At 31.8% G+C, this 13,843-nt stretch overlaps 3 long non-coding RNA genes across 4 annotated transcripts; all 3 read right to left on the bottom strand.

The window, feature by feature from the left end:
• Positions 1-4,324: 4,324 nt before the first annotated feature.
• On the bottom strand, positions 4,325-4,649 carry LOC126926991 (uncharacterized). Its single transcript, XR_007715052.1, has 2 exons — positions 4,558-4,649; positions 4,325-4,479 (listed from the first exon to the last, which is right to left on the bottom strand). It is a non-coding gene; the product is annotated as an uncharacterized LOC126926991 (long non-coding RNA).
• Positions 4,650-4,665: 16 nt separating this feature from the next.
• Positions 4,666-7,903, bottom strand: LOC126927004 (uncharacterized). Of its 2 annotated transcripts, none has more exons than XR_007715071.1 (3): positions 7,708-7,903; positions 4,849-5,359; positions 4,666-4,766 (listed from the first exon to the last, which is right to left on the bottom strand). It is a non-coding gene; the product is annotated as an uncharacterized LOC126927004 (long non-coding RNA). The 2 variants fall into 2 exon arrangements; XR_007715072.1 differs by lacking the exon at positions 7,708-7,903 and adding an exon at positions 5,491-5,576.
• On the bottom strand, positions 6,175-7,451 carry LOC126927005 (uncharacterized). The gene is made up of 3 exons (XR_007715073.1): positions 6,855-7,451; positions 6,491-6,778; positions 6,175-6,323 (listed from the first exon to the last, which is right to left on the bottom strand). It is a non-coding gene; the product is annotated as an uncharacterized LOC126927005 (long non-coding RNA).
• Positions 7,904-13,843: the final 5,940 nt, after the last annotated feature.

Raw genomic sequence — 13,843 nt, 5'->3', positions numbered from 1 at the left:
CGTTATAATCGTGTACGATCCGCCTACCATGAGAAAGGTTATTTGGCAATAGACAAAAAATAGTAAAAAGTCATGTAACAACTATAGCAAGAATCCGATATTAACCGGTTAACCGAGTCATTTTTTAAACTAGCTTTTTAAACGTAATTTATTTTTAACGGAAATTAAACGTCGCGTAGATAAAAGAACAGCAATTGGTAATTTGTGTACTGTTCGTGGATTTCTAGCCATGGAACGTTAAAAACATAGACAGTTAAAATACTATAATAATACGAATCCGACAGACAAGCAACGATAATTTATTGAAAATTGGTAATGAAAAACGAACGGAATTTGATGAAAATTAACAAAACTTTTACCTCGTAATAACGGTATTATTATACCATCGAATAAGTAAAAAATTAACACTCACCAAGAAAACGGTATAAGCAACGAAGATTTACAGCTTGGCCTTCGCGAGACAATAGTGGTGGTTGGCGCCAGACAAGTGGTCGAGAAGAGTATGCCCTACTGCACAGTCATAGGCATAGATCGTGCACCCGAATTGTCCCGTCTGTCGATGGATATTACCTGCAACGACCTCCGTGATACATTTCTTGCGCTACGCGAATAGGTGCACCTGTTTGCGTGCCACTTAATATCGCGTACGCACGAAACAGCTCGAGAATTATCCACGAATTCTACGAATTCGCAGTTACTAATCGCTTACCAAACGTCGATTATGTCGTTAGCGCTTGAAAAGACATTCGAATGTAATTGTTGCAAAAGATAAATGAGCTTTGTAAAATAAACGGTCCAATTCCTATCGCGTTCACAGTCGAAGCGGTACTGTGAGGCTCGTTGCGACCCGGCGTCCCTTTATACGATCGACCCCCGAGCTCAATAGCCAATCAGCGTTACGCATTCCCCAACGTTCAAAATCCTTCCGTTGGATCCACGGACGGCCGATGTCAGTTATGTGAGGGGGTGGAAAGCACTTTTGGCGGTATTACATGTTGCTTCGCTGTAAACATGGACGATCTGGATTTAATTCAATTATCCAAAGCGAGGGAAACGGCGTTTGAGTGGTGGCGCGAAAATTACCGATTTCGTTGCGCATATTGACAAAGTTATGGCGAGGGATCTGTATGGTATGTACTATATAGCTTTTCTCGCGGGCTATGTTTCTTTATATTGTATATCGAAGTACGCACCTAACGTTTCAAGAGAAGCTTTGCATGCCTTGTATAACTTGAACTGTAGTTTAGATTTACAACTTTACTTTAGTCTTTATGTTTTCTTACTTTTCAAGAGGTAATCTGCGATACTTGTAAATAGATACTACATATATATGTACGTTAACTTGTAATGTGTAATATTCCTGTTTGGTTAGGTCTATATTTTCTAATGTGACAAATATGTGTATGGTGGCCATCTTGTACAAGTAAACTGATATTATTAGCGTAATTTTACAAATTACAAGTCATAAATTATTCCTTTTTCCAAACAAGGAAATATACGAGAAAAAATAGAATAGATTCTTACGATTATTTTTGTGAAGTTTTGAAAAAATCATGTATTTAAGTATTCACGAGAAAGGGGAGACAGAAAAGAAATGCAAAGATGGAAAGTTTCGAATATGTAAAACGTAGTGAAATCCGTAAATGATTTCATAACTGCTCTTGAACATTTCTTACAAACAAACGAGTCATCTCATACTTTCCTACAGGAGAAGGACATATTCATCAGAAAAAATTCCATTGATGTTGTCTATGAATGCTTATGCATCCAGCGAAGTCTGTGATTATTTTCTTTATCTGGAAACATACGTTATAGTTTTGAAGTTATAGTTTTACATTATTTGTTCACAATCGTTATAAAAAGACCGGAAATGTATTCAGGTCACGCACATGCTTTACTGCTTTATACGTACCATCGATGTTAAAAAACAACTCGTACCGAAAGGATTAATATAATTTTTATTTAAATTTTTTGTTTCGTATTCATAGACGAAAACTGTTGTGTTGTTTGTCCGCAAATATGTAAAACGATTCCATTATATTATAAAGTTCTGAAAATCGATAGTTTTCGTTATACATTTCGTTAGTTAAAATAGTTAAATGACTTTCCAGAAACAAATCATGCTTCATGGACATTTTGAGCTTAGTTAACGTAAAAGTTAAACCTTGTTCTGTAATTAGTTAAGTTACATGAAATTAAATGGATTTCAAGTAGCTGGTATGTAAATGATACTTAAACTAACATGTAATGCTTAAATCGTAAAATAAATATACATGTAAAATCAGTTAAATTTAGGGAATCAATATCGATAAACGCGAAGCTATAAATAACATCTTTAAGTCAAAGATTATTTGAAAGAATTTCAATTTCACTTCAAACTTGAAAGGATATTTCAGATCAAGTAAATAACAAATTTATACCGGTATAGTGATCGCATGTTTCTTGAATTCAAACAATTTGTGTAATCGGTACGAGAATGTATGCAATATGGGATATTAAAGAGAATCGCATTAGGCATTATTGCACCATGTACGTCATAAATCGTCGATGGAAGCTCTGAAGCGGGCAAAAGAGTTTATAGCTTCGATAAATAAACTGTTCTTTGTAAATGATAGGTTAAAAAGTAGGTAATCAGCATTAATATCAATTGGATATTCCATCGAATAATTTTAAGGATCTTTGTATTATAACATATCCTTTAGATAAAAGATAATTGTTAGTTTTATATCGAAGAATCCACAAGTGTTTCTACAGTAACAAAGTAATTAACGTTTCCTTAAGGGACTAATTCTTGTTACAGATTTCTTTCACCTTCATCTTTGAAACTATTCATAAATTATATTTATATCTTTCAAAAAATCACATCCTAATCCTTAATAATGCTCACAGTTTTGTAGTATTTAATATCTTTTGATTTATTCGAGATTTCTTCAAATCTAATACAGAATTCAAAATGTTTCACGTATTTATTATAGTCTATAGATTATGCTTACAGACTTGGTTCATGTATGTACGTATGTGTATTATACATTATTGTATTTAAGAATTTATATGATCGTCCCATGAAATACCTCTAGTCTGTAGGAAACAGTCTGTTGCTACTATGGTTTAGATGAAAGAATATTATGACATGTCGTTTAACTGTGTGATACCATCTATTAATGTACCAACGATGACTTTAATGACGGTCTAATAGATATTGCGCTACAACTTTGATCGACGTGACTTATTTCTATGATGCACTTCGACAAGCTGATTTCAGCCAAATCAAGTCAAACGAAGTTTCTTGTGTTTAATATTCATATAAACTTACTATGCATGTACGTAGTTTGTTTCAGTAGCATCTACGTAGTTTAAGAAACTAGTTGATGACGTTATTTCAATAACACAATCATAGTGGTTTTTAGAATAATCATGATTCGAACGCAGACTATTAGGGGATGATATGTTTTAAGAACAAAAATTATAGTTTTCCCTTCTAAAACATGAGATCGAGATTGAAATAATTTTGAAAGAAGAGCGAAATAATTTTAATTCTTTAACCATTTAATTCTACCTTAATAGCAAAATACAAGAACGTGTTAAGTATACATTATTACTAATTTAATTATTTATATCACTAATAAACAATATTCTTAATTCGCAATTCTTATATTATTTAACTATACTATTAATGAAATGATTTTATATAACTTGCAATTCAATGGAATAAAAACATGAATGAAATATTTAAACATACCTACGTACATAGATTTCCAATAATTTTAAGTAACTTTATGAATTAACACGTTATAATATATTTTGCATATATATACGGTATATATCTGTTACATTTATCAAAAATGATTCTTGTTCAATTACATTCGCCACTTATATCGCGGAAGCGTAAAATTATTTCAAACAATATGAAAATAATTTATCGTGAAAAATATTTTACGTATTGTTTCTCGTTTTTATCGTAAATTAAGCACGTTCCCATTTCTTGCCATAAGAAATAATGGATAATCGATAACAACAGCGTAACGAAAGTAAAAATTATTGTTCATTCACGTTTTGAACGTAATTTTATCAGCTGTACTTTTTCAGCTACTTTGATTTTACTTAATTTCAAAGAACATATTTAAATAATAGCTGGCTTAACGTATAAAATATAACGTCGAAACATTACCGCGACTGTCTTGAACAGATTTCCGCCTGTAGATGACTTTAAACGTTTCCGTATCTCGTAATTTGCGAGAAACGAATCTCACATACATTTCTACGAGACCTTGCTCTGTCCATCTTGCAGTTCCTTCCTTGATTGACTTTCAAATTTCCCCCTGGATTCTAGGCTGTTTCTGTCATATAGAGTGAAGAGTTCGCTGGCCCTCGAAGCAAAGAGACAAGCACATAGAAAGTCTGCCTTTGGGGTTGGAAGTAAGCATAATTTACGATACGATGATCTAATCCCTTCATCACGCTTGGAATATACATGGTTGCCTGTAAAAGGACGCAGTTTTATATTCAGCAAGTTGCAAAGAAAAGATCTATGTTATTTTGTGATCTTATAGTACTCACTCGAGAGAAAAGGAAATTTTAATCAACGTTATATAATATTGATGAAATCCAATTGCTGGGTCAAGAAGAAGAGAAAAATATCCTTCGCCATTCATAACAAATATTTGACTTTCTGTTTTAATATACTGCGGGCACGAGAAAATATTTGCGCGTGTCCATATTTTCCAATGAACCGTTTTCCTATCAGCTTTTATATTTCAAATCAAATCCTTATAATCGTATGAAAGTACCACTAAATAATACCAAGTTTAATACCTGTATCATGTATTTATATTCATATTATTTAAATACCTTTCGTAGTCACTGTATAACTGCCATCTGTGGATAATACATAATTCTCTATTTATTCCTTCTGTAGCCGATATTGCACGACATGCATTATTTATTGATTTGTACGTGTGTCCACAATAGGTAGATTTCTCTCTATGTGTATTCATAAAAAAAAATTCGTTGAATTCAAATCAGATGATGGAGGAGATTATTTTATTGGACACGTTTATTCTACCTATTCTATCGAGGGTTCGATTTAAACGTTCGATTTAAATGTTAAATAAAAAGTACGGTATATCAAATAAATAGGATTAATTTTTGGATCTACGCTTATCAGATATTTAATACTTCTCTCATTAAACATGTACTACAAATTTACGGAGTTTTAGATTACTTCCTTGTAACATTCTCTCTCTCTCTCTCTCTCTATATATATATATATATGTATTTATATATATATATATAAATATACAAATATGTACATATATGTAAGATAGTAATCCGGGGATAATTCAGGGATCTATTCTGTAGTCTAAAAATCGAGTTTTTATTATGGAGTAAATAATAAAATACAAAAATAAACAACAATTAATATGCGTCTATAACAATAAATAACAATAATTATATAAACGGGAAATAAGAAGTCTTTAGTACAATGTTTACCTGAAAATCGAGAATCGATTTTCAACGTCCTGAGCTACCGATCTTTCTTCTTCAGTCTTTAAAGTTTTAAATAACTATTCCGTAACCTTGTTTGTCTCTAATGTAACTCTCTGTCCGTCCGTTCGGGAAAAACGTGCTTCTTAAAATGATCGTCCATAAAACAAAAGAAGGTCTGTCCGTGAAACACAGCCTGTCGTGCTACCCGTAAAACAAAAAGAATCCCTATCCTACATGAACTCTAGGGAGTTTACACCGCCCCTCGAATGGGGAGTGGAACAGATTCCCTTCAGATCCCCGATTACCGTTATCCACTTCATATATGGAGTTTGAAATCCTTCTTAGAATTATGAAAGGTCCTTTCCTAATTTCTTCCAGCTTATTTCTATTCATTTTTTTTCCGTTATGGGTGAAGACCATATCACCGATTTTAAATTCGTGTTCTCTTCTTTTTTTATCGTATTTTTGTTTGTTGATTTCGAAATTTCTTGTTGAGTTTTTGAATGCTTCTTCTCTGTCTCTTTTTAGGTTTATCTTATTCACCATTATTTCCTTAGGGACGATTTCAATCATTTTTCCATTCAGTAAATGATTTGGGGCAAACCCCGTTACACTGTGTCTGGTGTTATTGTTTTCTTCTACGCTTTCTTCTGTGATTTTTGTCCAGTTTCTCTTATTTTCGTCTGAATTACATCTGATCCTGTTTACTAATGTTTGATTTACCCTTTTGTTCAGTCCATTGGAGGATGGGCAGTCTGTCGAGGTGAAAATTAATTTAATGTTCCTTTTCCTCGTATACTCTTGAATTTCTTTGGATGTCATTACTGGGTATCGGTCTGCAAGGATAATTTTTATGCAATCAGTTTCTCCTGTCGAGTCTATAAGTTTTATGATATCTTCTGTGTGTTGTGTTTTCGATGTGGACATAAAAACAGCCCTTGAAAAATGATCGATGAGTATGTGCATGTATTTCTTTGGTGAGTTGTTATTGGGTGAAATCGACCTGGGAAATTCAGTGCTTCATAAATCACACAAGGTTGTTTCTTGGGCGGTGGCTCTGGCTTTCTGTCCAATCTTGCGTTATTCCCTTGTGTTTTTCTTCCCTTCGTCTGATATTGCCCCAAGAATCCGATTAAGCCATTTGTTGATTGTACTGTTTCTTTATCGATTTTATCTTGAATGTGTATGGGTAATCCAATAACAATTAGATTTATCCCTGTCTCTTCAGAAGTCTTCCTCCTTACTTCCAATATTAATCATTCCTTTTTTATGGCATATTCAGTGAATGAACCTGAAATGTATTTAAAGTTATAAGCGTATCGTACTGCAGACCAACCTTTATTGCCAGAGGCTTTTTGAACTGCCACCTTCCAATTTTCCCAGTTGTATTCTTCATCCTTCAGCAGATTTGTCTGGTACCATTCTGATGCTGTTTTTCCCAAATATTTCTTCAAATTCTTGATCCTTTTTTCATCAGTTTGGATTTTGTATTTTTGGTATTCGGTTTCATACTCATATTAGAGTATGGAAGGGATGCGTATGTGAAATATGAATATTTCATACTCCAATCTGTGGCTTTTTGCGTTCCATCAAATTGTTTTATGACAAAGTCTGTGCCTTCTCTCTCATGCATGTTTTGTTTCTGGAAGATCTCTAATAATGTTTCTGTTTGAAGATTGGGCTTTTCGATTTCGGTCTTTATTTTCCTTGTGGGGATGATCTCCGATTCTTCTAAGTAAATATCTCGAAACACGAAGTTTAAACTTGTACCGATGTATGACGCTGCCGTTGCGTCATCCATCGTGAGTGCAATGTTTCTGTAATGGCTTACCTTGGTTAAGTTGTTTGCGGCTTTCTTCACTATCGATAAACTGAATAACCGCGGATGATGATCTCTTGCTTGATATTCTGGAGGAAAGACATCACATACTTCATCTTCTGGTTTTCTTATGAATTCTTATGGATTCTATTTTCTCCCCATTGCGTTCTCGTTCACGGCGATACGTAGCTTCACTTTTAACGGCATGGCGTAGTGAAAATCGATTTGTAAGATGGTAATTTGGTGATAATTCAGGATCGATTCTGTAGTCTGAAAATCGAGTTTTTATTATGAAGTAAATAATAAAATACAAAAATAAACGACAATTAATATGCGTTTATAACAATAAATAACAATAATTATATAAACGGGAAATAACAAGTCTTTAGTACAATGTTTACCTGAAAATCGAGAATCGATTTTCAACGTCCTGAGCTACCGATCTTTCTTCTTCAGTCTTTAAAATCTTAAATAACTATTCCGTAACCTTGTTTGTCTCTAATGTAACTCTCTGTCCGTCCGTTCGGGAAAAACGTGCTTCTTAAAATGGTCGTCCGTAAAACAAGGGAAGATCGGTCTGTCCGTGAAACACAGCCTGTCGTGCTACCCGCGAAACAAAAAGAATCCCTATCCTACATGAAATCTAGGGAGCTTGCATATATATATGTATCCTTTTAAAATTCTAAAAAATTATACAGATTCATAAAAATATAGTTAAAGACTTTGTAATATAGCGGTTTTTAAATAAATATATATAGTTTTTAAATAAATGTTAAATTTCTTCCGACTATTCGTATCACATTACGATTATGCTCTTTTAGTTCTATAGCTTACGAAGTTAGTTTAGAAGTCGAGGCTTACCTCACAGGCTTACACAAAAGTATTGGTTGAAGTTTTCCTATCAAAAAAAAAAAAAAAAAAAGTAAAAAAAAGGAAAAAGTTGTAATCGCTTTAATCCACAGGTTGTAGTTAACACGTTTGTGTTTCGATTTAAAAGTTAATTCAATTAATCCATAATATCGAAATGTTGCTAACTGTTATTTTATATTTTTTTTATATTATTTGATATTTAATCGTTTGATGAATACCATAGATATCTGATATTTAATCATTTAGATGAATTTCATAGATATGTAATATTTCATCGTTAGATGCGCTCCATCAAAGTTTAATATTCATCCGCCCACGTACTCTAAGGGAAGATTTCATATAAACTAATATTCATAACGTTTTAAGACATTTATAAAATAATTACGTAACACTTTATGTTAATTTGGAAATTTAAATAAATTAGAGAATTATCAACACCATTCGTTGTTATAACGATGCTTAATAACTCGGAATACAAACAGCTTTCAAGTAATCGGATAAAATTTATCATGCTGCTAAAGTAAAAGTATGATTTATACAAGGTAAAATCTCCTTTGTAAGTAGTGTGATGCTCGTAATGTCAGGCACACGAAGTATACGCGCATATTATATCACGTAATTTCAGCTTTATTCCATCTCTTAATCGCTTGGTTTGAAGAAGCCGTAAGTAACAAGCGAAGCCATAGCGTAAAATAGTTTTATTAAACTTGTAAACAAATACAAGAAATATAGTCGTAGTATCCAACTGCAAGTTCAAATGCGAAAAATAACGTTCGGGAAAATTTGTGACATGGTGAGAAATTTTATACTCATATCCTAAATTGATAACATATATATTATTTGTAGAAAATTATATTTATTTGTATATATGTAAACATAATATCTATTAATGAAAAAGTTAATTAAGAAATATTCTATTATTATTACTATTCGTATCAATTATTTTTCATTTAATAAAAAACTAGTGTACACCAACTCATGTTCATTCTACTGATCTTATTTTTACGGTTCGAAATATATATATCGAATTTCGATTTTCCATCGTGTTTCGCTTATGATTCGTAAATATTAATTAGCATGCGATTAATTGGTGTTATAATTCAGAATGTTCGATATTCATTTACATTTATATTACTTTCACGTTATAGTTAAATATTTAACGTTGGTTAAATATTTTATTATTTGAAAGACTTGTGTCTATACTTCATATGCGACAAAAATTGAGAATTATTCACGTTTTTTAATTTAACGATCCTACTTTTATTTCAATTAAATCTCGATTCTTAAACTTTCATTTATTCGCGTCAAAATTAAATCCTAAGCTTCAATCCTACGCTTCCCTATGTAAAAACCTTTTAATCCTTATTTTTCGAATAGTTTGCGAGAATTGATCTTCGCGCAAGAATTAACGCCACTCAAGTACTAATTGATTCCATCTCCAGAGCGCTTAAGTGACATTCGATTGTCGCTTGAGTAGTTCTTATCCTCGCTGTAAAATACGACAGAATTTCGATTCCTCGATCATTAATTACATTATGAGACTACTTTCTCACGCTTTTCCATTCCACGCCGTGATTCCGCTCGCCTAACTACTCTTTCGCTATAGCGCCGATCAGACTTTCAACAAGGTAACGATTAATCTCGATAATGAAATTTCCGTCACTATCGCAATAAAAAAGATTATTCTACGTTAAGCTATATCTTCTTTTATTAATTGACAGAATGCATCGATACGTTGATCGCCACGTGAATTTTATAGATTTTGGCCAATAGATCGAATAGAAACACAGAGTGTGATTCTACGTGAAAAATAAGAAAGATAGGAAAAACACCTGGTATGATTTATTACAATTAATTTTTTTTCATCCGAGGATCGAAATTGAGGATTTAACCGGTGTACTGAAATTTTTACAAATTTTATTCCACATTTTCCACTCGGTTTTTCACGTAGAATCAGTAATTGCTCGCTTCTGCCGCAATATTTTTCAGCCCATTTACATTATTAAAAGAAACGTTTTACTTTTCCAAGGTATTGTATTACATTCGCGCACTCTTCTCCGACAACGTTACCTAATTCTTCATATCGTCGGAAATTCCTTGGCCCATTATTCGCGTTTCATTCGTTGGAAACTTGCGTTAATTTGTTCGCCAACTGGAAGTTGCATAAGTCCGTCGATTTTTATTTCCACGAACTGTTAGAATAGGATAAAATTTTGTTGCCATAAATTGTATTTAACGCGGAGTTATCAACCACGAGCTATTGTATAAAGCTTATTACTTATTGTATAGAACTTTTACTATATCGTAGATCAATAACGTACTAAGATTATGAAAAATAATTTCACGTGGCTGAGATACGACGGAGATTCGGAAGATTTTGGAGATTTATGCTCGTAATATTAAGACTTATGTACGCGACTCGAATATTTATGTATTCTCCTTCAATATCCTTAATCCCTTCGATATGACCTATAAAATTTACAAATTGCCATTTTAACACAATTCAAATATAATTCACGTGGACTACACGCGAACGATGTGGTTTCGAATTTATTAACTAAGCGTTATACTTCCTCAATGTGGACATTACTTATGTACATGGAATGTACGATTATAGTTAGAAACGTGGCTGAAAATACAGATTTGTTAATGCTATAAGTTACAGTTGCACAATGATGAGTCATAGCAGAAGAGATTACCATAACTTCGAATATAACTTTTATCGTTACAATTCTATGTTAACGTTGTATTTGCATCTGACAGTTTGTTGAATTGCGTAATATCACGAAGATGGCGAACTAAGTTTAACTTGGTTTAAGAATATAAGTTTAACGATAAGTGAAATCTACCAGTTTCTTCTCTTTTTTCTTCTTTTTTTCTTTTTATTTTGCTTATTTCCTTATTTCGTGAGTTTCGTATAATTCTTATCTATCCAGGAATAATTTAAATGTAGAAAACAATTCAACGAAATGAGAAATATACGTTTGTTTCATGTACGATTAAAAAATTGCATCCGACGAATTTAATATATCAATTAATAAGTATTATATTTGTTTGGAATGTTATTTCTGCAAAATTGTTTAGAATTGTTCTTTGGATATTTAATAATACGTATCTTGTAAGTTAACGAAGATACTCGTGATTTGTTGTTGTTTTTTTTTTTATTCATTAATGTAATGAATAAAACTTTTACATACTGCTCTGTCCGCTAAAATAAATTCAGATATTATGGAGGTTTCAAATACGTAACGACAAGAAGATATTGTGCCTGGAAAATAGTAGTAAATGTTGAATATGTCGATGTTAAAACGTCTTTAATATATTCGGTATAAATATATCGAATTTAATTTATTTTCAAATTACATTATTATTTAATGCTCGCGATTAACAACCATTTCCAATTACATATTTAATGATGCATCTATTATCAGAACTTATTAAAACATCGCATCTCATCGAAGATCACGTTATTCTGTGATTGTTTCGTACTCGCTACGTTTTATGTACGTACACGTAATGAGAATTAAAATTTATCGAAGGAGGAGCTGCGGTCTGCGAATAATTTTTTAACAAAAGCGAAAAAAAGAATCGTGTTAAATCTAACTAAGTATCTCTGTCTGTTGTTACAAATATTACGTTAAAATTGTGTACGAGACGAATAAATCGTAGAGAAATGGGGAATCGAAGAGGCAATTATGGCATAGAAATTAACAGGAAAAAATAATCTTATCTGTTAATTTTTATAGGATAGTTTGCTTTTTAATTTTTATCTATAGGCATAAGAGTAACCATTAGAAATACTTATAGAAATTTAATGGAATTTTCTGTTAAAATTACATCTACCTTGATTGAAGGAAATTTTAATTAATTTCATTCTTAAAACTCAACGAATCAAAGTAAATGCTTAACATTCGTCATACATTAATTGAATTCGCTAAAATTGATGTACCAAATACATTTCACCATGATGAAAATGTTTTAACGTTTGCATCGATATAATAGCGTTTGTACTGGTGTATTTATCGATGATATGTTTACTTGAAATACGTGAAAACAAAGTATAGCTACAACAGACTGTGTAAAAACAGAATGTAAATTATTGAACGTACTTTCGTACTGTGACGATAAATCGTGGGGATTGTTAATGAATTATTATGCACTCGGTAATAAAATACGCTTGCAAAATACAACATCTTTTTGCATGGAAGCTTTGATATTAATATTAAATATGCAAACAGGATATACAGCGTGATGAAGGCTATTCATTTAGTTTGCTTATTACTTTATAGAATGTTATAAACGTTAACTTCATATAGTTTAAGAAAATTATCACGGAATACACGTCACGTTGCACATGGAACATTTGCGGTGACATTTCAAAGGCTGATTAACAGAATGTTATTATTGTGCCGTAGAGAAATACGATTAGTGCGCGGAATTTACTCGAAACTATAGTAGAAAAATGGTAATACGGCGTTTATTTAATTAGAATTTCATTTTACGTTTTAATCATTCTTAAGCAACCTTCCTCTTCTATATTTGTAAAAGAGGAAACGAACACCTCGCTTTTTTTCTTCTGGTAACTTCAATCTTGTAATTTTGCTAATAACTTAACGTTATAATAACTAAGATTAATATATTGTATAATAAAAATCCGTAATTCTTTCGAAGATTGACGTTATGTAAGGGTAAAGCTGTAAGTAAACGTTGGTTTATAGATATGAACGTTAACGGTATAGCAAACGTTTATTAAAGTAATAACGCAAATAATAAATGAAACATTTCCTTAAAAATGAAAGCATGCGTTGATCGAATGCAGTTGATTGTTACGTTTGACAGCCTATAAAATTTTTCTGAGAGTCGTGTTAAATAATGAACGTAAAAAATATTACTTTTTGCATGATTTATCATTAAACATGTTTGTTTAATAGAGCGAGTAAAACAGTCCCGGAAGGATTTGAGTTCTCATCGACTCTTTTTTCCCAGAAATTACGCTCTTGGTGCAACAATTTCAACAATTTTCAGCAGTTGCCAAAATTATTTTAATACAACTTTCAGCTGAAAAATTGTAAGAAATTGTTAGAATTTAATATTAGGAAAAAACGTAATATCGATGTTAAAAGAATTTATAAAGCGACACAGAAAGGACTTATTAATTTCTCGAAGGCAATTGAAAAGAAAAGCATGTTTCTGTTTTTGGGAAGCTTTTAAAGTCAGGTGTTCCATATTAAGTGCAATTAACTTGCAAATATTTATATTTGCGCAGTTCCTTCATTTTGAAACATTCGCAAAATTTGCTGCATATTTCGTGTTCGTTCCATCTTCCGAAATGAAAATAAAAATTTTTATTCAATGTCTGAATATATTTCATTATATTCCATCTTTCTCATGATTGAAAGTTTCTTCTTCTTTTTAATAATTATATCGTAGCAAATACACAAAGATATTCATATTCATACACAAAGATATAGATATTCATACACACAAATCATAAGATATTCATACACAAACATATTCAAGATATATATAGATAAGATTTATTTCATCCTCTACGTTTCCTAAACGTTTCATGGACTTTTGCATTTTTAAAATTCCCACAAATGCACGAACATCCGCGATCTAATAATCTAACGATGAGTCCGCTATTTCGGAAGATATTTCTATATT

The sequence above is a fragment of the Bombus affinis genome, unplaced genomic scaffold, assembly GCF_024516045.1.
Source record: "Bombus affinis isolate iyBomAffi1 unplaced genomic scaffold, iyBomAffi1.2 ctg00000068.1, whole genome shotgun sequence".
NCBI classification, from domain to species: domain Eukaryota; kingdom Metazoa; phylum Arthropoda; class Insecta; order Hymenoptera; family Apidae; genus Bombus; species Bombus affinis.
Note: the sequence above shows the minus strand (reverse complement) of the source record. Positions and strands in the feature narration are given on the sequence as shown.